The following is a 24,606-nucleotide window of genomic DNA, read 5'->3' on the forward strand; positions in this document are numbered from 1 at the left end:
ATTGAGGGCCAGGAGTTCTACATTCTATAATCCCACCTCTGCCCCAGAATTGTGTGTGACTTTAGAAATGTCATTCAAGTCCTCTCTGCTTCACTTTCCCTGGCTTTCATTAACATTTGCTATATAGTTTGCACTTCTGTGCAACACCTTTTATCTTCTGATCTCACATTAATTTTATTATTTGCTCCTCTTCATTTTTGTCCAGTTCAAAAATAAAGTTAACTTTCATGCACAAGTTTTACTCATTGCTCCTACCAGGAAACATAGGCTGAGATGAAGATAGACGTCAGAACATTAGAAACACAATGTAATTTCCTTAGTAATGGATCAGATGATTTGTCTAATTATCCACATGTTCTAGGGTGAGACTTGAATCAGAACAGGTGGCTCAGTGTACTTTTCTGTGGGGGAAAAAATAAAAATAAAATAAGGCCTTTTGATCACTACGTCAACTGTAAACAGAATAGACGCATTTGTTAGCAGAGATGTGTCTGTGGCTGCATGAGCTCCTAGTGACATTAGTTCCTTTCTGGATTTCACTCAGCCACTGTCACTTGCCTTGACAATGAACAGAGTTAATGTATTCATGACATTACTGCACATGCATTCACAATTCAAAGCATATTGTATTGTTTACCCTTGTTCTTTTGTAGGACTGCATGTAGTAATTTGCCTTCTAGCAACAACAAATTCCTCAACTTAAAATTTTACCCTCATTTTATTTACCCTTAATAGAAAAACCACCATTTTGCAGCCCTGCCAGTATTGCTGATCCCATGCTTTGCAGCATCACAACTAGAAAAATGTCAGATTTTGCACTTTGATCAGATGTGCCTTCGATGTATTTTATGCATATACCTCATCTCCTCTTCCTTACATGCTTTTCTGTAACTGCTTCTAAGCAGATTTTCTGTCTGGTGGCCAACTCTTTGTGCAGGATTGTAAAGGGCATTATTGCAGTTTACTTGGCCACAGATAATAATGTCCTATACCCATCTTCCTATTCCTGTATTCCCGCCTGCCAGCATAACATGGAGCTTCAGGGACTCTGCTTCCTCATAGACTCGTGGCAACTGCATCTGATAGTACTGCTCCAGTCTAGGGAGCAGGTGGATTGCCTGCCTTGCAGATATTCTCTAACTCAGGGCTACTCAACACACTGCCTGTGGGCCACATGCAGCCCGCAGCCTGTTTGTTTGAGGCCCGTGGTGTGGTTTGGATTTACACAGAGCTCAACTCGTGGCCCATGAGTGGGACCCAAAACAAAAAAATAGTCAATATAACGGTCTTCTGTTGATAGGCATTTTAGTAGTTAAATTCCTGGACTGTCATTGATCATTAAAAGTGTTGTCGTATAGATGGAAATCAGGTAAATATTGCATTTTATTAATATCAGCAGAACTGATTTAAATGGGGCCTGCGTGTTGTGTAATCTTGCCTTAGTCTTTGTATTCATGCCTGCAATTCATGCAGCAGCCTATCTGTTTAACAAGAATAAAATGCTAAAACCATGTCATATTGTTCTTCCCTCATTATCTCCAATAATTTCCAGTGCCAAGTCAAGACTGTGATCTTTAAGCTTGTTGAGGAAAAGCTACAGAAGTCTCTGCTACTGTCTTTATGACCCACTGAGATAACATTGCAAAAATGTCCAGGGCAAAGTCCTCAAGAACTGAAGAAAATATTCTGAGGTTAGCATTCTATTGATTGAGCAACCAGAGGAAATTAAATTGAGAGCTACCATTAGTATTTATAAAGTATAGTACAAGATTTACCTTTTTGCCAAAACCTTGAAATAAGTGAAGGTGAAAAACAACAATGTAACAAAACAAACATAATGTACAGAATTAGAGGAGATAATGCGAGGGTTTGAAGGCAAAGGGGAGGAGCTTGATACAGTATCAGGTACAGTAACGATGAAAAGTCAGTGAACAAATTTGAGGAGGAGGCATTAATATGATCAGAGCAGCAAGAAGAGACAATTATGTTAAGCAGCTGGGAGGTTTTGGACAGACTAGAAGACAGCCAACCAGAAAGGGGAGAGTGTCTAAGGTGATAGATGGAGATGTATGAGAGACAAACGATGATGCAATGTGGACTAGAAAGTTGTAAGGCAGTGGTAGAGATGTAATTTTAGAACACATTAATATAGAGGTGCTAGCTGCAGCTTTGGATGAAAGGGATGTTATCAAATTAGACTCCTTAATGGAAGAAGAGGAGTGGTCTAAGGACAGAATACTGAGTGGTATAAAGACACAAGGTAGATGGGAGAATAAAGAGTGAGCAGACGAGACAGTTACAGAGCATTTGGGAGGTGGGGTAGGAGAACAGTTGTGAAAGAGAAAGTGATGCTGAAAGCAGCATACAGATTGAGGAGACAGAGAGTCAGGAAGTGACAAGATATGAAGGTGCAAATAACAAGGGCAGCATTTATTCTTTCTCCTTAGTTAACTTCTCTTACAAACATTTCCTAAAAAGTCCTTTATCTCACTATCTTTGAAGAGGGTCTTTGAAGAGGGTCTGTAAAGAAATAGTTATCTTAGGAAATCTACATCTACAGAGGGAAACAGCTCCATAACTTTTTCATCTTACAATAGAATGCTTATCTTTTCCACTACTGACAGACACCAAGAAGCCATTACTTCCCTGCCAAGACATATATCTATTTCAGGAAGTTGCCAAAGGCCTTGAAGTTAGACCAATATGGAAAAATGTCCAGAGTTAAGAATTTTGTTTTAAGAAGGCTCTTTCCTCCTTCCTTACTGTTACCTTCGTTGTTTCTTGGGATATCTGTTATTGTGAAAGCCAAATGGTTTGTTGCAAAAGCATCAGGTGGAAATGCAGAGGTCTAGAAAATCCTTTTGTTTTAACTAATGGTGTTACCTAATAAAACAGTGAGTGAAATTAATTGTAGTTCTTTCAGCAATCCTTACTCTTCGGATAAATTATTTTGATATCTTCTACTTAACAAATTTGACATACATTGCTCCCTGTGATGTCTGAAAGGTCAGTGGACATGATGAATTGTAAATACAGCAAATTTAAGAAATTTCTTCTTTGCAAATAAGTTTTCAACTTTAATATTTAAATATGGGAGTAGGAGATTTCACATCAGAACGAGGCACGGTAGGCACATACAACAGATTACATTTCAGAGGATTCAATCTTCCTAGCCATTATCTGGAAGTGTTCAAAAAGCTCAAAAATGGAACGGTTCTTGCAGAAAGGAAATCATGTTCAGGTAATTACAAATAACAGACACATCTGGTTATCTTAATTGTTTGGCAATGTCTCAATTAGCTCAGAAGGACTCAGACAGTAAAACTTTCTCACAGCAGATTGGATTCACTGATGAGAAGAAATACAGTAGATGTAACACACTGAAGCATATTTAGAGCTGCAGAAAGCTTTCTGTGTCACTCCCAATAGGCTTTATTTTCATCGAAAAAATCATAGACTCAAAAGTTGGAAATAAGAAATAGGTCATCCTGCCAACCTTCCTGCAGACACAGGATTGTTCCCTACAGGGCATGTTCTAGTGTTCCCATGGATATAAATGTGTCATTGGCTGTTCAACAAGAAAATGATAGTACAGAGTTGATTTTGCCATGATTTGGCATAAAAAAAAAGGTGAAATGAACACACACTCCATCTTTTTCCTAGACTTCATTGGCATAAATTATGTTCCCTGTGAATGGTTTTTGAAGTGTTTCTTGCCTGAAGAGCTCAGAAGTATCTGCAAAACAGAATTCCCTGTAGAGGGATGTATATAGGATGGCAGGTACTCTGGTGACTGGAAGTCAAACCCCGGAAATGACCTCACATAGGGCTTTGATCATACAACTGATATTACTTCTATCCATAATATAACTATGGTTTGGTCAGAGAATTGTAGGTTTAACTCAGATCCCCAAAGCCATGGCAGGACTCTGTATTATCTATACCAGCCCTGTCCACTGTTTGTCTAATCTGCTTTTAAAAATCGCCCATGATGGAGATCTCATAGCCTCCCTAGGCAATTTATACCAGTGCTTAGCCACCCTGACAGTTAGGAAGTTTTTCCACTGTCCAAACTAAACTGCCCTTGCTGCAATTTAGGCCCACTGCTTCTTGTCCTATTCTCAGATGTTAAGAAGACTATTTCTCTCCCTCCTCCTTGTAACGGACTTTTATGTACTTGGAAACTCTTATGTCCCTCTCCACCGCTGTCAAATCTGTAGGTGCTCCATAGCTGGAGCATCCTTGGGTACAAATTAGTGGGTGTAGAGCACCCACTGACACCAAGCTATACCCTCCCCCCATGCCTTTTGTGCACCGGCTGTCCTGTGCTTGCCGTCTCCTCTCCCTCCTGCCCAGTGCTTCTGGAATACCTGATTCATGCCCAGGCAATGCAGGGACACCTGCACTCCAAAGGAGGGGGGCTGGTGAGCAGCCAGCAGTAGGGCTGGCGCCAGCAGCAGGAAGCCATGGCATGTGTGGCTCCTCATCCGTTCTCACCTCAATCACCAGCAGCAGCGGTGGGGAAGGCACAGGCCAGGGGGCCCCAGCCCAAGCAGCATGACTCCCTGGGGAGTGCTGGGAAGAGGTGGGTGGGGAAGGGTGGAGCAAGGGGCTGAGGAGAAGCAGGGCCAGTGCATCTCCCATCCTTCCAGAAGGAGGTGTGGAAGAAAGAGGTGGGGCAGGGGTTGAGCAGGAGCGGAAAGAGGTTTGGGGGAAGAGGTGGAGTGGAAGCAGGACCTGGAGCAGAGGAGGAGGAAATGTTGAGCACCCCCAGAAAGAGGAATTGGTGTGTATGCCCCTTTCAGCCTTCTCCAGAGTAAAATCCATTTTCAGTCACTTTTTTGAAGATAGTTGCTAAAGGCTCAAATGTCTCCCTCAGTCAGCTCCTTGAGTATATAGGATGTATTTCATCAGAGCCTGCTGACTTGAAGACACCTCACTTGTCTGTGTAATGTTTAACTTGTTCTTTCCCTGTTCTGGACTCTGATCCTATCTGGTATTTAGTCCTATGTTAGACATCCAATTGTTATTAATCTTTTTGGTGAAAACTAAAAGAAAAAGGTCATTTAACACTTCTCCTTTTTCTGTTATTGTTTCTGAAACCTTGAGTAACATGCTTACCCTTTCCTTGGACTTTCTCTTGCTTCTAATGTATTTAGAATGTTGGGTTTTTTTTTTTTTGTTACTCTTTATGTCTCTAGCTAGTTTAATCTCATTGTATGTCTTGGTTTTTATATTTTGTCCCACCAGCCTTGTATTTTCTCTTTATATTTATCCTCTTTAATTTGACCTCATTTCCACTTTTTGTATGACTCTTTTGAATTTCAAATTATTGAAGATCTCTTGGTTAAGCCAAGATGGACTCTTGACATATTCCCAGACTTTCCTGTTCAGTGGTATGGTTTGCATTTGTGCATTTAATAATATCTCTTTGAAAAACTGCCAACTCCCCTTAAATTTGCTTCTCATGAGATCTTACCTACCAACTCCCTGAATGCTAAATTCTGCCGCCTTAAAATCCATTTTCTTTATTGTGCAGTTTTCCTTCCCACCATTCGTTAGAGTCATGAACTCTACCATTTCATGATCACTTTCACCCAAAATGCTTCCACTTTCAAATTCTCAATTAGTTCCTCCCTCTTTGTCAAAATCAAATCTGGAACAGCCTCTCCCTCAGTAATTTATTCCACTTTCTGAGAAAAATATATCTCCAGTATATTCCAGTGACTTGTTGGATAATCTCTGCCTTGCTGTATTATTTTCTGAACAAATTTCTGGGTAGTTGAAGTTCCCCATCCCCACCAAGCCTTATGCTTTGTTTGATTTTGTTAGTTTAAAAAAAAAAACGCCTTAGCCACCTCTTCTTCCTGGTTAGGTGGTCTGTAGGAGACCTCTAGCAAGATCTCATCCTTGTTTTATACCCCTTTTAACTCAGCCAAAAGCTGAGTTAAGGTACTTCGACTCCAGTTACGCAATTAACATAGCTAAAATTGCGTATCTTAATTGGACTTTAGCCCACAGTGTAGATGTACCCCAAGCATGTGCACTTTTAATTCATAAGCAACACCTCCCTTTTTCCCTGCCTGTCCTTCCCGAGAAATCTATACCAATATCCCAGTAATGCAAATTATCCCACCAAGTCTCTCTTATGTCAACTGTGTCACAATTATGCTTTTTAATTAGAATTTCAAATTCTTCCTGATCTTATCACCCAAGGACTTCACCAGGATCAGCAGAGCATAACCGAAATCTTTAATCACTGGATTTGTAGAGTCATCCCAAAACACAGCTTTGGTATATTCAAATATTTCCGGGGAGAAAAGGCATAGAGTGGACAACATTAAACACTTTTCTCTAAACAGCGGGACATCTTTTCAATTCAGCAATACAACATGATTATTGCAATGCCAGTTATGATGGTATTCATCAGTGTATGGCAACTGGACACTTTTCAGTAATGTATATTGTGTGAACTGGGATTTTAGTTCAGTGCCTATGTAGGGGCAAAGTTTCCCTTCGTAAAGGTACTTGTTTTCCAAATCCAGGTCACATGCACCTGCGGACTGAAAATTAGGCTGAACATGACCCTGGCAAGGCACAAGTGCACTCAGATGTTACCCGCATACACGTTTTGTTTCAGAGTGTGGGATGCTTATTGCCAGCCATCTTCTTATCTCTTTAGGTCTCTAACTCCTCTGTTGCTTATGCTTTGGTCTCAGCAGGCCTGATAACAATCAAGACACCATGTCCACTGGCAGCTCAAGGAATCCAAGAAAGGGAGCAGGCTTCCAGACACCCATAGCCATGGTTATTATTATTAGCAGTACCCATATCCCAGTGTGCTCTGTTCACGCTCACTCCTCAGCAATGTGTGCCCATTGCCCTGCTTGGGGATTAACACTCAGCATTATCTCTTGGGAACCCCAAAATCCATGTGTGCGAGGGCGGGAGAGGTCTCTGTCATAGGTGGGAGATTTGGATAAATCTGTTATGAATGATTCTTTTCTGATTCCTCTTATTGTTTCACAAATGCTGTCAAAACCCGAGTGAAAGCTACTATGGTAAAGGCCAACGAAACTATCCGCTGCCAGAGAACTGTTATTCAGAGCCTAACTAGCACCTTTGTGTAGGAGACATGATTTGGGTTAAATCCTATAAATATAGCGAATGTACCCCCGTGGCTAATCAAACCGGCAAAAGGGGATTTCTCTATTGCTCCACACAATGCCTGATCAATATTATTTATCTGGCTGAATGTTAAAACAGCCTTGTCCAGTCCACATAATGCCCACTCCCATCCCTTGCACCCTGTGGGTATCAGCAGGAGGGAACCTGGTGTTTGCTGGTAATTATCTGCTGCTGAAAAGAAGTGCTAGTTCTCTGATTTTTGTAATGCAGATCAATGCACATGTCACTGCTGAAAAGCTATGTCATTTAGGATGCAGCATTAACTGCTAGGGATGGATTTAGAAACCCCTCACTTGTGGGCTGAACATTTTCTGAAGGAACAGAGCCTTTTGAATTCCCTTTATCACACTGTCCCTTTAAGACTGGCTGGACTGAGGCAAAGGAGTCCGAGATAGTGACAGTTTGTTATCTCTTTCCCAAGCAAACTGTTGCAATGTCTAAGTGGTAACCTGGGAAAGAAAGGGACAGGAAACAGCCAGTTAGCAACCCTGACAGACATCAGAAATGTTATAAATAACATGGGTAACCAGAAGACTATCACAAGATCTTGATTTGGAAAGTAAAAGAGAAGAGCTTGGAGGACAGAGAGCAACTCAGGGAGAAGAGAAGGGAGGAATTGTGTTGAGAAGGATAGTCAAGAGAAGGAGTGGAAGAACAAAAAAGCCAGAGGACAATGTCCAAATGAAAGATGTCCAAAGCTGAAAGATCATTGTAGCTATGGAGGAAGCTTTTCAGTTGCTCTCTGTCTGTCTGTCTCTCTCTCGCTCTCTGAATTGTTTGTATCTATGCTCTATGCTAACTCATTCCATTGGCAATTTTAAGAGAGAAATTTATCCAAAAATCAGTTTCATGTTCAAAATCCTTAACATACATGTACATGTATATATAATGCATACTGTGTTTAGTTAGATAGATAGATAGATAGATAGATAGATAGATAGATAATCACATTTTGTGTACAAAGATAATTATATTTGTGCCTTTTGAAAAGCATTTACCAACTTTCCAAATGAAGGAAGACTGGACTGGACAAATATCCATATCTAACTTCAGTGTGCTGTGAACAAGAACCTCTTCTATTGAGCACAATGAGCGGATCATCAAAAACTACCTTAAAAGAGCATTAAGACTGCAAAGACTTACTCAGAAGTTAGGATATACAACAACCTTAGTTCAGAACCTGTATATATATATATATCTTAGTGCATATATATATATATATATATGCACGGAGATACACTGCTTAAGTACATGATCACAGATCATTTTTGCTACAGGACCCCTCAGACTTTCAGTGCACAAGATACTTGAAGACCACTGAATGAACAGCTATTCAATATTTCTTTCTAGCCTCATCATTCCATGTCTGTCTCCATGTACTATCCTCTGGTCATCTCAGATCATGCTTTACACAGAGAATTATTAATTTCCTCATGTTTTTTCCATAATGCTGTCATCATAATATCTTAGTTCTTCACAAACTTTAATGAATTGATCTTCACACTGAAGTACAGCGTTACTATTATAATCCCCATGTTACACATAGGAAATGGAGGGACAGAGATTCAAGCTCAAATTGTCAAAATTATGTCCAACTTTTGGGTGTTCAATGTGAAAAGCTTATGGCATGATTTTTACTTAACATTTTATAGCATTCTGCATGTTGAAAACAGAGCTCTCAGTTTTGGTTGTCTCCTCAGCCAGTGTGCAATCAGACCCTCAACTGTCTCACGTTGGACACCCAGAAAATGAAATAGAGCAGGCACATGTGAAACATTTTGGTTTACTTTAGTTATAAAACTATTACAATAAAATGAAATCTTGAACTCTAAAAATCCATAAAAAGGTGAATTGTTAAAACTTTACAGCCATGTAACTTAGGGACCCAAAAATGATACACCAAATTGAAACATGATCGGATTTATAATTTACACGGTTTTTTAAATAGTCAATTGACAACTGAACTAGAAGGCTACATCAAAAAGAAAATACTGGTGTAGCCAGAATCATTGTTGTGCTGGAGTGTCTCCAGAGAGTGTGTCCACACATATGTGCATGTCCTCCCACTTTTAAAAACACTGCCTCATTCAGTGTCCAACATAGAAAATTCATGCATGCACTATATGTCTCAGACACACAGATCTGTGAAGAGCATGCCTCACTTTGAATGCTAGCAAAAGGGCTAACAATCAAAAGTTGTGATAATTAACAAATGTGACTCACATTATCAAGTATTCTATATATGCTACAATATTATAAAAAATCACAACATTTTAAAATTGTGGTTTTTAGAACAAGTATTTTCTATATAACATTCCATGACTATTTTGAGCAAACAAATTTCACCCTTTGGATTGCTCGGAAACTGTTCTCTGTGCATATGCTTTAAGTACTTGATATTTATAACTTGATATGTAAAGCATGTGAATGGTTACGTAAGTCACATAGAATCATTTCAGCTTCCTGATTAAATGACCTGAACTTTATAAACCTTGTCTGTTTCCACATGATTTTTGTGACACACACATAACATACATTTTTATAATTAAAAAAAATCACCATAATTTGCAAAATGCTAATAATATGGTCTGTGAGTACAAGGAGAAAGTGTATTTAGAACTCAGCAAACACAAATAATTTTTCTAACTGTTCACCCATATCTAATACATAGTGTCCACAACATTAATTTTTGTAATTGTCTTTTCTTTCATCATACTGGCTGGATGAATATGTTGATTTGACAGGTCGGGTTTTTAGAAAGCACAATAAATAAGTGATAAAAATTGTTTAAAAAACTAATTTATGTTCAATGCCAATGAGAATTAAAGGAAAACCACATTGTCTCTTCACATGTCTAAAAGCATACTTTAAACAGAGTAAAAGCATGAGGAAAAAACAAAGTTTTCTTAGTGCAAAAATCTAGTGGTTGCAGGCAAAATTTATAGCAGAAGATTGATTTTGGGTTTTCATAGAAATAAAGGGATTATAAGTACCTTTTACTATAAGCTGAAAAAATTCCTAAAAGCCAAGAACAAGAAATGTTGCAATTTTTGTTTCTGGACAAGTTCCATGTCACTTTTAACATAGAAAAAACTTTAAAAAACAACAAATAGCCCTGCAGCACCTTAGAGACTAACAAAAATGTAGATGATATCATGAGCTTTTATGGGCACAACCCACTTCTTCAGGGCTGTGCCCATAAACGCTCATGATATCATCTACATTTTTGTTAGGGTATGTCTACACAGCAAAGTTATTTTGAAATAACAGCCCTTATTTCGAAATAACTTTCCTAGTGTCTACATAGCCAAACTGCTATTTTGAAATAAATTCGAAATAGAGGAGCGCTTATTTTGAATTTGGTAAACCTCATTCTACGAGGAATAACAGCAAATTCGAAATAGCTATTTCTAAATAAGTGCTGTGTAGACACTTACTTCGAAATAGGGGGCTCCAGCCTTCCCAGGGTGCCCTGGTGGCCACCAAGAACCAAGAACACTCCTCCCCCCCTCCCCACAGAGACCTTAAAGGGGTAGACTCTGGCCACAGTGACTGTGCCAGCTCCAAGCCTGACACTCCAAAGCCAGCAGTTACTGCCCCTGAGCCAGTGGCCCCAATATATGAGCCAGCAAGACACTGGCAGCCAGCCCTCCACCACTCCCCAGGAGCAGTCTGCCAGCTCCCAGGAGCCTGCCAGGGCCCAGAGAAGGCGGATGCCTTCCTGGTCCAGGGTGAAGATCATGGACCTCCTTCAGGTTTGGGGGGGATGCCCCCAATGTCCATGATCTCTGCACTAGATGGAGGAACGCGGCTGTCTATGGCAGGATAGCTGCCAGCCTGGCCACTAAAGGCCACATGCGAACCCAAGAGCAGGTTCACATGAAAATCAAGTTTGTCCGGTGAGACCCCCAACCCTGAGCCCTGAGCTTCCCCTCCTCCTTCTTCCCCTTGCTTCCCCCTTCCAGCTCCCTCCTCCCAGGTTTCCCTCTCCCCTCTCCCACCCTCTCTCTTTCCCTCTCCCACCTCCTTTCCCCAGTCTCACCAGAATTTCATTCCCCCCTCCCCAGATCTGTTAAATAAAGACAGTTCATATTTATGAAAAAACATGTATTTTATTTTACATCAGGAAGGAGGGCTGGGGGAGGTGGTGGTAAGTGGAAGGATATTAGGGAGGAAAGAGGCACAAGCCCCCAGTGGGGCAGACCAGGGAGACTGTTAGTACTCCTCAAGGTAGAAGCTCTCCCGCAGGGCCTCCTGGATACTGACAGCCCCCAGAAGGTCCTCTTGGATGGCAGCCTGCAGAAAGTGCAGCCAGGCTCACAGCAACGCATCCAAGAGAAGCACCAAAGTGCCCAAGGGCAGCTCTGGCTCCATGTTGCCAAGTGCTTTGGTGTCCCGAGTGTGGGCAACCCAGAGCATGCAGAGACAAAATGCTTTGCTGTCCTTCATCAAGGTAGACAAGCAAGCAGGAAAGCCTGAGAACCGGCTATCCAGGGTGGTCCCTTTAAGCACAGGCTTCAGATAGCCTCAGGCAGCAGCCACACAAAGTAAATCCTGACCTGATGCCCTGCCGGACGTGGTTCTGGCTGGCCTTAACTGCAATTCAGAGTCCACTCAGTGTGAACGTGCTATTTCAAAATAGCAAAATGCTATTTCGAAATGCATTTTGTGTGTAGACGCATTATTTCGAATTAACTATTTCAAAATAGCTTATTTTGAAATAATGCTGTAGTGTAGACATACCCTTAGTCTCTAATGTGGTGCAGGACTATCAGTTGTTTTTTAAGTTTTTCCTGTTACTGACTAACATGGCTATCCCTCTGAAACTTTTTAACATAGAGAGGTTCAGGATATATGTGACCCCTTCTCAAAGATATGGGCCTCCAAGTTCTCTCAGCAAGCCTCTAGATGATCATCTGGCTCTCCCTATCAACAAATTGAAGATTTAAAAGTTTTGAAGCTTCCTAACCTCACTCCAGTGGTCTCCAACTGTTTTAAGCATGAGATCACTTTTTTAATTTAAAAACAATCCAGGATGTACCTCAAACCCAAACACCCTTGCCCCATCTCCTTCCCCGAGGCCCCACCCTTGTTCACTCCATCCCCTCCCTCCCTCCCTCCCCCATCCTCACTCACTTTTATCAGGCTGGAGTGTGGGGGAGGAGTGGAGGTTCAGGATGCTGGCTCTGGGAGGGAGTTTGGGTGAAGAAACACTCAGGATTAGGACAGTGCAGGAAGGGTTCAGGACTGGGGCCAGGGTCTGAAATGCAGTCTCCAGCTGGGCACTGCTTACCACAGATGGCTTCTGGGTGGTGGTGCAGGGGAGTAAGGCAGGCTCACCCCTACTCTGTCCCGGCACCACTACCAAAAGCAGCCAGGAAACTCTCTCCATCCCTGCCCCGCTTTTCTCTTTGGAGATGGGGGGTACCCTGACATCAGCACCCCCTCCTCTTCTTCCTGTGCCCTGCACAGCAAGCAAGAGACTCCCAGGACTCAGGCGGTGGGGAGCAGCTCCAAGGCAGAGGACAGGAGCAACATCACAGTGCTTAGAGAGGCAGATGAAATGCCGGCATTTGACAGCCTCCTGGCCAAACTTGTCAGGATCACCTGTCAAAGGCTCCAAGATCTACCCATAGATCCCGATCTACTAGTTGGTGACCACTGTCTTACTCTATTTTTTTTCCTTCCACATCTTAAGCCAGTCACCCAGAGGCAAAGAAATCCATTTCTCAAAAAGTCTTACTTACTTGTGCCATATTCTAATCCATTATCTAGGCCCACTAATGTGTTCTACATCATCAGAGGAGCAATGCTCTGATGATGTAGTACAGCTCGTATACATGTACATCATCAGAGTTATATCCTTCTCATCTGCCTGTGGGTTTAATAAGCATTCCAGATGGCTTGCTATGCCCGAAGCATGAATGGCTAATCACACAGCTCTACCCTCAAAACAATAATAAAATAAGGACACGGTAGCATAGGGGCTGATGCCTGCCAAAAACATTCAATAGACTGTATAATACAATAGTCCAGTGTGACTGAAGAGGCACATTTATACCCTAGCTATTTACAGGTGAAAGAGATTCAGTTTTAAATAAAACACAGGTTACAAATACAGAGTGTTATTGTGATTATACATTACACTGAAATGGAATTTTGTCATCTAGGGAAGGGATGCTGTTCCATTCCTGATTGCTCAGCTGCTGACAATTGTGTGGTTGAGTCTCATGTATGCAAATCCCAACCTTCTGATTGGCAGAAGGGGAGGGCCTGATTTGAATAATGACTCACTGTTGTTTCTCAAGAGCCATGAAGTATGAACATATCTAATCTAGTGTCTATCATATTGTTAGGGTATCCATCAGCACAGTTTCTAGCCCTCAGATATAGTAATATTAAGGTTCACACAAGATTTGGCCACACTAGCTAAATTATTTGTTGGGGACACCCACTGTCCGACAGGAAGGGATAATCTTGCAACACAAGGGCCATATGAGTTTCCATAGTGGTCATCACTGTTCTTTACCACTCCCAGTATGGCAGCCTTGCTTACTGGTATTTAGGTATCACAATCCTCTGTCATCCAGTTGATGCAGGAATGGTTTTTGCAAATAGAAGTCTACTGCATCATGCTCTGAAATCTCCATGCTCTAAGAGCTACTGATATCCAGCCAGAGCCTGGTGATTTTCATAACAACTGTATGACTATTTGTATTATTATAACATGAGCCCAAATCTTGCCTGCTTCCACACAAAAATGATTTTGTTTAGACATGCAACAGATTTTTGATGGATATATCAATATCAGCTATATTTGCAAAACACTAATAAAATGGGAAATTAAGTTAGTCCCTTTTTTCTAAGGAATAACTGTATCCCAGGCAAAAAAAAATAAAAATAAAATAAAACCCTGTGTTTGAATGTGGTATGGAGCAGTCATTGAGAATGCCAGGCAGTTCTATTGGTAGTGGACAGGAAGGAAAGGGACAAGCATGAGGAGGGGACCAAAATGGATGGTATGTGAAGCAAAATTCAGGAGTGTTGTTGACAGGAAATAAGAGGCTTTATTAAAATTGTTGCATGAGCTGTGCATCCTAGCCTTGCCTCTGGGCACATTGTGTTGGGCTTCCTCCTGCTTTGTGAGAGGTGTGGTGTCTTTGGTTATGTGAAAGACCATTCTTTTTTTGCAAGGAGGGAAGACATTATGGAGTGCAGGGGAGGAGTGGAAAGGAGATAAGATGGGGCACAAAGAATTGATGGAGAAAAAAGCGAAGGAGACAAGGAGCTAGCGGAACTTTTACTCATTGTGGAAGTAATGGCTATGTCTTCTGACCTAGACAGAATGGGAATGGAGAGAGGGAGGATGGAAGGCAAGATGAATGCAAGGAATATGTAGACTATTACCAAGGGATGTGATTTCTCCACACACTGACATTTACTCATATTTATAAAGTGAGGGAACATTTTCTCTTGGGGTATGTCTACACTACAAAGTTAGTTAAAACTAATGGACGTTAGTTCGAATTAACTTTAATAGGCGCTACACTAGCGCTCCGCTAGTTCGAATTTAATTCGAACTAGCGGAGCGCTTAGTTCGAACTAGGAAAACCTCTTTTTACGAGGATTAAGCCTAGTTCGAACTAGCTAGTTCGAATTGAGGGGTGTGTAGACCCTTAATTTGAACTAGTGGGAGGCTAGCCCTCCCCAGGTTTCCCTAGTGGCCACTCTGGCCAACACCAGGGAAACTCATCTGCCCCCCTCCTGGCCCCGGACCCCTTAAAGGGGCACGGGCTGGCTACGGTGTCCGTGCCAGGTGCAAGCCTGCCAGCACCCATCCAGCAGACACTGCACCTGGCACGGATCGAGCCACCCACCCAATGCCCCCCAGCCCTCCCCCTCTTCCCGGGACCAGGCTGGCAACTCCCGGAAGCTTGCCCGGGACCGCAAGAGGCAGGCACCCACCTCGGCTAGTGCGAACATCATGGACCTCGTCCACAACCTCCGCACTAAGCACAGGAAAGTGGCCGTCTAGGGCAGGAGAGCTGCCAGCCTGGCTACCCAGGAGCAGGTGTGCATGAAAATCAAGGGGGTCCACTGAAACCCCCGACCCTGAACCCTGAGCTTACAATGGCCGTACTGGGCCAGACCAAAGGTCCATCTAGCCCAGTAGCCTGTCTGCCGACAGCGGCCAACCTTAGGGACCCTGGAGGGGATGGACCGAAGACAGTGACCAAGCCATTTGTCTCATGCCATCCCTCTCCAGCCTTCCACAAACCTTGGGCAGGGACACCACTCCTACCCCCTGACTAATAGCACTCCATGGACCCAACCTCCATGACTTGATCTCACTTCCCTTTAAACTCTGTTCTAGTTCTAGCCTTCACAGCCTCCTGCATCAAGGAGTTCCACAGGTTGACTTTGCTTTGTGAAGAACAACTTTCTGTTACTAGTTTGAAGCCTGCTACCCATTCCTTTCCTTTGGTGTCCTCTAGTCCTTCTTTATGGGAACTAATGAAGAACTTTTCTGTATGCACCCTCTCCACCCAACTCCTGCTTTTAGAGACCTCTATCCTGTCCCCCCTCAGTCTCCTCTTTTCTAAGCTGAAAAGTCCCAGTCTCTTTAGCCTCTCTTCATATGGGACCTGTTCCCAACCCCTGATCATTTTAGTTGCCCTCCCCTCTCCCAGCCTCTCTCTTCCCCTCTCCCACCTCCTTTTTCCAGTCTCCCCCAGTTTTGTTCAGTAAAGACAGATTCCATTTTTGAACACAATTGTCCTTTATTTTGTACATCAGGAAGGGGGGTTAGGGAAGGGTAAGTGGAAGGAGGTGAGGGAGGAATGGGGTACGAGCCCCCGATGGGGAGGCCTGGGCTGGCTCTGCGGGCTTCTGGGGGTGGACGCTCTCCTGCAGCCCCCCGATTGTCCCCTCTCCCCAGATGGCAGCCTGCGGCAAGTGCAGCCGGTCTGATGGCCGAGTGCTGTGATGTGCCCAGTGTGGGTACTCCGGGCAATCCAAGCCAGGACTGCTTTGCAAGCGGGGCACCCCTGAGAACTGTCTGTCCAGGGTGGGGGTCGGGACCCTTTAAGCACAGCCCTCGGCTAGCCTGAGACAGCATCTCCACGCTCTAAGTCCTCCTGGGTATATCTACACTACCCTGCTAATTCGAACTAGCGGGGTAATGTAGGCATACCACACTTGCAAATGAAGCCCTGGATTTGAATTTCCCGGGCTTCATTTTCATAAGCCGGGTGCCGCCATTTTTAAATCCCGGCTAGTTCGAACCCCGTGCCGCACGGCTACACATGGACAGAGTAGCTAGTTCGGATTAGGTTTCTAATTCGAACTAGCTGTACTCCTCGTGGCGCGCGGCACGGGGTTCGAACTAGCTGGGATTTAAAAATGGCGGCACCCGGCTTATGCAAATGAAGCCCGGGAAATTCAAATCCCGGGCTTCATTTGCAAGTGCAGTATGCCTACATTACCCCGCTAGTTTGAATTAGTGGGGTAGTGTAGACATACCCCCTCTGATGCCCTGCCGGCACTTCTTCCGGCCATCCTTAAGCCTGGTTCAGGATTCACTTTATGTGGACATGCTAGTTCAAATTAGCAAAACGCTAATTCGAACTAGTTTTTTAGTCTGGATCCGTTAGTTCGAATTAGCTTAGTTCGAATTAACTAATTCGAACTAAGTTAGTTCGAATTAACGTTGTAGTGTAGACGTACCCTTGTATATTCAGTCCTAGAGATAGTCCCATAAGAAAGGAATATAGTTTTCACAGGAACTCAATGTTATTCAGTGGATTTAAAGCTATGGAGAAGGAAAAATCCTGCACGACAGATGAGATTTTAAGATTCCAGCATTATAATCTGTGCTCCATCAAACTTGGTGGGAGTTTTGCCACTGACTTTAGTGGAGCCAGGACTGCAGAGAAAAACAGATACAAGGGCCATATGCATAGGTAAGTGGGAAGGCTGATAACATCAATTGTTATCAGATTTAACTCTGGAGGAGATTGACTGACTTCAGCCATTTACTGGACTTCATCTGCACTCAAACCGGTGGACTATGCTTTTGTCAAATGAAATGAATACGGTATGTTTCCATAATACGTGATGCTGAAGCTGCTGTGACAGCTAAGAAGCTGCTAGGCATGATGTGACAAGAAAATGAACCAGATGAAAAGTATACATGGAGCTGCAGTCAAAGAATACAAACCACATATTTTCTTAAGTCCAAACTACATATCGTCTTAATATGATATTGAAATGTTTTTAATTGTGCATATACACCCAAGCAGACCTTTAAGGGTTAACTGCACACAACGTAATGAATTCAATAATGATGAGTTAAAAAAGGTCTAATTAGCAAGTAACCACTTTATTATGAAAGGAAATGGTAATGAATTTAATAGCTCAAAATCATTAAAAATATTTAGTTTGCTGGTACTTGTTCTCTATTATCCTCATTAATATGAACATTTAATATGTTTTAAAATGGATTTGTAATACTTTCTGTGCCATGAGGTTACACTGACAGAAAGAGTGTAATTATTTTGCTAATTGTTATCACTGTCTATTTGTGCTCCAAATAGCAGCATATTTAGGTATAAAAAAGTAATTAAGAGAGGGAAGTTTAAAACCTAATTAAACAAAAGCTCTTAAATTACATGCTAACCCATCATAGGAAAAATTTTGGGAGTAGAAGTTCTGGGAAAACATATTTCCTACTGGTGTACAGGGAAAACTAAAAGAAAATAAAAGCAGCATTGTTGTTTTTTTTGGTTGGTTGGGTTTTTTTAATAAGCAGAAAAGTCTCTAGGTAAACATTTCCCAAGGACACATATCAGTCAGAGCAGTCAGTCTCTTGATCAGGGTGGCCTGCAATTAAAAGTGATTTCTGAGACTGCCTTATCAGAAGCGGGGGACACACAGCTTTCTCACAAGTCATACACAAGGTAGCTTCTTATCACAAGGCTCCCCCACTCCCTCTCTCTCACCAGTAGTTCCGTCAGCTGAAGATTCCTAGGCCATTGGCTTTCCTTTGAAAATCCCGAGGTGCATCATTCCACTGCGGCCTCCTCAAGGGGTTCTCTAATCCTTTCTGCTCTCATCACCGACCAACTCCTTTCTCCCCAAGAGACACCCAGCTCCTATGGAGGCTACTTTTCCCAGCCAAGATTCTCTCCTGATCCCTGCCATTTGCAGTGTAGACATATCATAAGAGTGACCACACTGTGGAACAATATTATGGCCTAGTCTATGCTACACGAGAAAATCAACCTAAGATGCACAACTCCAAGTACGAGAATAGTGTGGCGGGAATTGATGTACCTTAAGTTGAATTTCTCTGGCATCTCTACTGCATGAGGTTGATGGGAGACACTCTTGTGACCCAGTGGAGTACTGGGACCAATGGGGGTACCATCAGCAGTTGATTTAGTGGTTCCTAAGAAGATCTGCAAAATCGAACCCTGGAAAATCGATCTCTAGAGTGTCGATCTCAGGGTAAGTGTAGACCTGGCCTAAAGCTATACAGAGTGATGGATTCTTACTTGACCTGCTGCATCCCCTTTGATTCCTAGCTCCCACATCAACCTTGCTTGAGCTTCAGTGCCACTTCTCCCCATGGGCCACTTGAGCTGCAGATTTTGTTGCGAGTGGACAGGTGTCCGTTTTGGGACAGATCTTGAGCAATATCCAGAGCTTCACACTGTAGTGAAGTCAAGCCCTAGGAGATATCATAGTTCCTCTCCATCTACCTTAACCACATTTTTCCCCTGAAGAGATTTCCTGACCTTCCCACACATTCCTCCTAAAAGGCTCCTTAGTACTGCCCCAAGGCTCACAAATGGGGGGAGGGGGGGGGAGGGAGGGGGAGGGGGAGGGAGGAGAGGGAGGAAGGGGACAATTGCTCCAGAGCCCAGTGATTCAAAAGGGCCTGGGACTCCTGGCCATTGCTGCTGCTACCACAGGATCACATAGCCCTGGAACATTTAAATTGTCATGGTAGTGCTGAGCTGTGTGCTCTGGGCGGCACTGAGGGGTGGTGGGGCAGACTGTGGCACACTCTGCACAGTGCTGAGAGCTGCCCAGCCCTGTCCCTTATGTGCAAGGCTTTGCCTCTTCTGGAAGTGCACAGCCACCCCCTCCATCTTAACCAGGGCCCAGGGCCCGGGAATTCTGTCAGCCCCCCCTGCCTGCCGCACTCTCCTCCCCCACCTCCCTTTGCAATCTCTGCCTTGAAGAGACTCTCCCCCATCACCCCCATCCATGTCCTTTCCCCCCTTCTTTGGCAGCCAGTCCTTCCACACAGAAACCTCTTCACTTCTCTCAGTCCTTGCAGCTGTCAAACTTTCAGGCTGGTTTTTAAATCTGACACATGACCAAACTGGCTTTCTCTGCTTCTGCTGAAAGGCATGAACCTTTCTCCACCCGAAGACTGTGAGTATCATGCTGATTGAACTGAAGCAAGCTTTCAAAGGGTGTAACATTTGATGTGACTATGATGAAGCCTTTTTTTCAGATTCCACAATTAGATGTTAATAACACTGACACTACTTTTATGTATGTATTACTAGAAGGTTTACCTGGCATTGCTCTGATCCTTAAATCAAATAAGCTTTGTTTTACTTCATTTGAACCATTGTTCTGTGGTGGGTCTGGGAATGAGTGCTTCAGTATGCAGGATGGCCCAGGGAGAGAGAAACACTCATCTTGTCACACTGCAGCAGCTGTAGCTCCGGTGAGCAGTGCTTGTTCATGGCCACTTCAGTGGGCACAGATGGGAGAGAGGTGCATGTCTCCCGACTGGGGGACAGACAGACACACACACACACAAACAGACACACAAATAGACAAACTCTCTGAAATATATTGTAAATACATGTCCCTTTTCTCCACCCCTGCTAGTCCAATTGGGTTTCAGTTGTCCCAGTTCCCATCCTTGCTGCCTGCCTATGGACTGTATATCTACAGCATAACTGTCCTTGCTGCCAGACTTTCCCTTTCCATTTTTATGAAAAACAGTTCAATTCCAGGCACATCTCATTGTCCTGGCACAACCAAAGCCTTGTCTTGCTTTAAATTATGATAAGAGGAAGCTTCATACTAAATTTGATGGTCTAAGCTCTTACCATTTAGGAGTTCTTGAGCAATGTGCTCACAGAAGGACAGACAAACGGACAGACATACATTTCTAAAATATATAGTAAGATATTTCAGAGAAGGATGAACACATACTCAGAAATTTGCCTGTACATTAGCTACGGGTATGCATCTGCACTCACCAGGCTGTGTACAATATTTGGAGCTAGCTGAATTGTGCTTGGTGCACAATGTGACTAAAAAAGGCAAAAATATCTTTTCAATGCCTTACTGGTTTCTGATTCTGTGGTGGGCATGAACCTAGTCTGGCTCCTCCATGTAATTTAGAGCAGCCTCTGGACTGCTCCACATGATACTGAGATGTTCATAATCCCTTGTATCTTTTCTGATGGCTGCAGAGAGCTTGAGCTCATCTATGCATTACCTTGTTTGCCTTTACTCTGGTGGGCTCTGAGTGGAGTCAGCATACTACAGTGATACTAGAGTTATGAGTATAAGAGTATAAGGACCTAGACAAAATAGAATAGAACCATCTTACACCCAAGGACTCTTCAGCTGTAGGTTATGGGATAAGGAGCTCTGTCTGTATATTCCTTACTTTGGGTATTCGTGTTCCCAGATTTGAATGTTAGAAGAATCTGCCAAAAATTGTATACCTTTAAAGTTGAGAGAGGAAACATTCTTCTTATTTACACACATGGGCTGTCCCAGGTTCAGCCATAGATGTCATATAAGGTCTTGGGCAAGTTTATTCTTTCTATGATCAGTTGCCCCATAGCTATTCACAAGGGCGTTTTAAGGCTACTTTTGTTAATGTTTGTAAAATGCATTGTCATCCTTCCTACTGAATTTCTACTTTTCTATGGGTTTTACCTTGCCCTTATGTGACCCCTTTGCTAACAAAACTGAAGAAAACACTCCTCATTTAGTTCTATGCCCAGCTCCAGCAAGTGAACTGCCACATGTTTATGAAACTCCTACTATAGCTGAAGTAACTTCTGATACATTTTTCTTTTAGTTATACTGAATGTTGGGTTTTTGTTGGTTTTTTTCTATATCCATGTGAAATTATTGCACAGAGCATGGCCTTTTTGGGGGTGAAGTCCAATTCTTCTCAAACATCTCAGTTTTAAGTAGCAGATTATAACCAATTGGGATCCACACAGATACTCTCCCATGAAAAGAAAACACAGCCCGAGACTTTCTTTGATACGAGGCAGTGTTTTGAACCATATCTTCTGTTACAGAATAAGTTTTTCATTGAAAACAGATGTTCCATTGACTTATCTGAATCGTAGTATTCACTGGATCTTCCAACTGTTGAAGTCAGCTGGAATTTTTTTTCCATCTCTAGTCTTGTCACGGGCTCCATGTGGGGTGAATATATAGACCCACTAGTTTCAGTGGTGTCCCATGTGAGCACAAGGATCCACTTGTAGAATCCTCTTGCAAAAGTTGCCTTATACATCATGGTAATTGTCTAAATGGGGTCATGTAACAAACTGTGGACAGTGTTATCTTCCATCTGAAAAATCAGCCTTTGGTCTTTCCTTTTACTGTCTTTTGCTTGGGAAGGCAAAACTGTCTGATGAGCAAGATACTAGACTCAGAACTGGAAGACCAGGATTGCACTCTCAGCAATGGTGCTATCCTTGCTCTGTACGAGTAGGGCAACTCACTGTTTTCCCCCACCCATCCCTCACCACCTCCTTTTGTCTGTACTGTTTGTACGTATTCATACTTATAAGCTCTTTGGAGTGGGAGCTGTGTCTTATTAGGTGACTGAACAGTGCCTACCAGACTGGGGCCCCCGGCTTAGATGAGGCCTCAAGACTGCCCTGTAAAACAAATACTGATAAGAATACATAACTATGATTCTGAAAGCAAAAGCTTCATAACAGCCTGTCTTCCCCACTGAAAAGTTTATAACAAGATCTTACTGACACTGAGCAAAGGCATATGTGGCCTTGATTCTGAGTGTTGCTAACCTCCACAGAAGTGCTGTGAGTGAAGCAAACGGTTGCTTTATCCATGATTTATCAGCTCTCTGAGGCTGTGTGTTAACCAGTATTTTAAACAATTTTTAACAATTCATTATTAATATTGGGCACAATTTTAAAAATATCATTTGGTATTTCATGTGCACCTGAAAAGCAAAATTGGTACCACTGGGGTTTCATTAACAGTCCACAAAGAAGAGACCTATCATTCCATCTACAAGTTATCAAACATTATTTGTACTTACATCCAGTAATTATGGGGGGGGGGGGTCTCTCGTAGCTTATATAGGCCACATTATTGCACCTGGCAGGTGATCTTTGCACCCTCCAGCCTCCTCCCTGCTAAGATTCCTTTATGCCTCTCTCCAAACCCCCTTCAAATGAGGACTCCTGCAACTGCTCCTAACCTCTCCCCTGCTAGCTATTAAGTGGCCTGCCATGGCTGGATTATAATATCCCCAAATAGCCAATGTATTAGGTTTCAGTAGTCGCTGCTTCTCAAGGTAGAATTCTTTTTGCCATAATTTCTGAAGACACTGCCCTTATCAATGGATATTGTCAAGAATTATATGATATCCTTCTACTACTGGAAGTACCATTCTGGAGAGCACTTGAGTAGGAGAAAATTACATAAAGAAAATATAACATATTAAGAACAGAAAAAGGGTAACTGAACTAGAGACAGACAAATATGCCAGAGACCGTTTTTGTGCCCTTTTGTGCTCACTACCTGCAGTGATCTAGTAATGGAGGAAATATTTATCGAAAGCAAATTTTAAAGGGCAATTCAATATTTACACTAGAAATGCTCCTACTGTCTTCCGCTCAGAATGTAACTTCAGTGGACAACTGTAGCAAAAAATTGCAATATTTGCCATCAGCCCTGTGAGTAAAAATCTGCCCAATACATTCAAACAGCAAATATTTTATTTGCATAAAAAAGATACATTCATCCAATGTGTCATTCGTTCCTCTCTAACCTAGTCTAAAGCTAGCCTTTCGGTTATGTTTTAATTGCACTTTGCAATTTCCCAGTCATACTTCTCCATTCATTTTACTAAAGGGAGGCATGTACAATGGGTATCTCTGGAACTCGGTTATATTTTTTGCTCCAAGCATCTTCTGCAATGACTTGTTTTGCTCATGTCTTGTACTCTACATAAAATGGGTCTGACTTGTGTTTCCTGCTCACTCCTAGTTTTCTAAAACTCTAGGCGTTATTTACCCATATAGAGGGACAGACCCTGCATTCCTCTCTCACCTAAGATGCCCATTGGAGTACTCTTCATCTGGGAAGCACCAATCACACCTCTGGTGCTGTGTGAACTGCCATTAATAAGTCAGTGAGAGTTTTAAATAAGGAAAGAAGGCAGAATCAGGTCCCAAGTGAGATAAAAAGTGACTGTTGGATCACAAACTGCTACTGAAAAGGCAGCTGGCTAACTGGGCTGAAAACTGTTAAAAAACCTTCCTTTTTCTTCCCAGTGCCTCCTGTCTCTTTCTTCCCCTTCCATTGATTTTTCTCCTCTCCTTTCATTTGTTACAAGGGAAGCTGAACTGGGGCCCCCAGAAGTTGAACAATTGCTTATTTCACTGTCTAAAGTGAAACTTCTTTCCAGAGGCTCCTGGCCCCTTCTTTAAGCTTGCTGCATATCTGGGTGAGTGTGGGAAGGGAAGCAGTGGTTTATCCTCAGAGTGCTGCTGGAGGAGAGCTAGCCACAATGTATTGAGAGGGAAACCACGGCTTCCCTTCCCAGCCTGGCAGCAGCGTTCAGCAGTGCCAGAGAAGCAGCCATGCCTCTGTGGGGTTCAGTGTTGTTTAGTAACCTGGAGGAGAAGCGTTTTCAGAGGTCCCAAGATAACATCTGAGGTAGCACTAAAAATGTAAAGGTTGGGGGAAGGGAAAAGGGGAGATAACAACTAGAAGGGAAAAGATGGGGGCAGTCAGAGAGATGGATTATGAGAAAAGAGAAATGGGGGCAGCATATATATTAAAAAGGCAAGGGAAGAACTTATGTTATATTTCTCTACAGTAACCTTTTCTTTACTCATCAAATGACCTCTGCCATATTCAACCTACATGCAACTCCACTGAAGCCAATAGAATCACACCAGGGATAATTTTGGTCAAGTAGCATAGGGTAGATTAATCTGGGCTACAAAATCCCATCTCTACACCACAGAGAAGAATCTAGAACACATGTGACATCACCAAAAGTCCAACTAGCCAATCAAATGTGGCATTGGCTAATTACTATCTGAAATCCTATTGTAATTGTTCCTTCTAAATGCTTGAAGTGTTGGCACAGGT

Source organism: Pelodiscus sinensis, chromosome 3 (genome assembly GCF_052426305.1).
Source record: "Pelodiscus sinensis isolate ZL-2025 chromosome 3, ASM5242630v1, whole genome shotgun sequence".
NCBI classification, from domain to species: Eukaryota; Metazoa; Chordata; order Testudines; family Trionychidae; genus Pelodiscus; species Pelodiscus sinensis.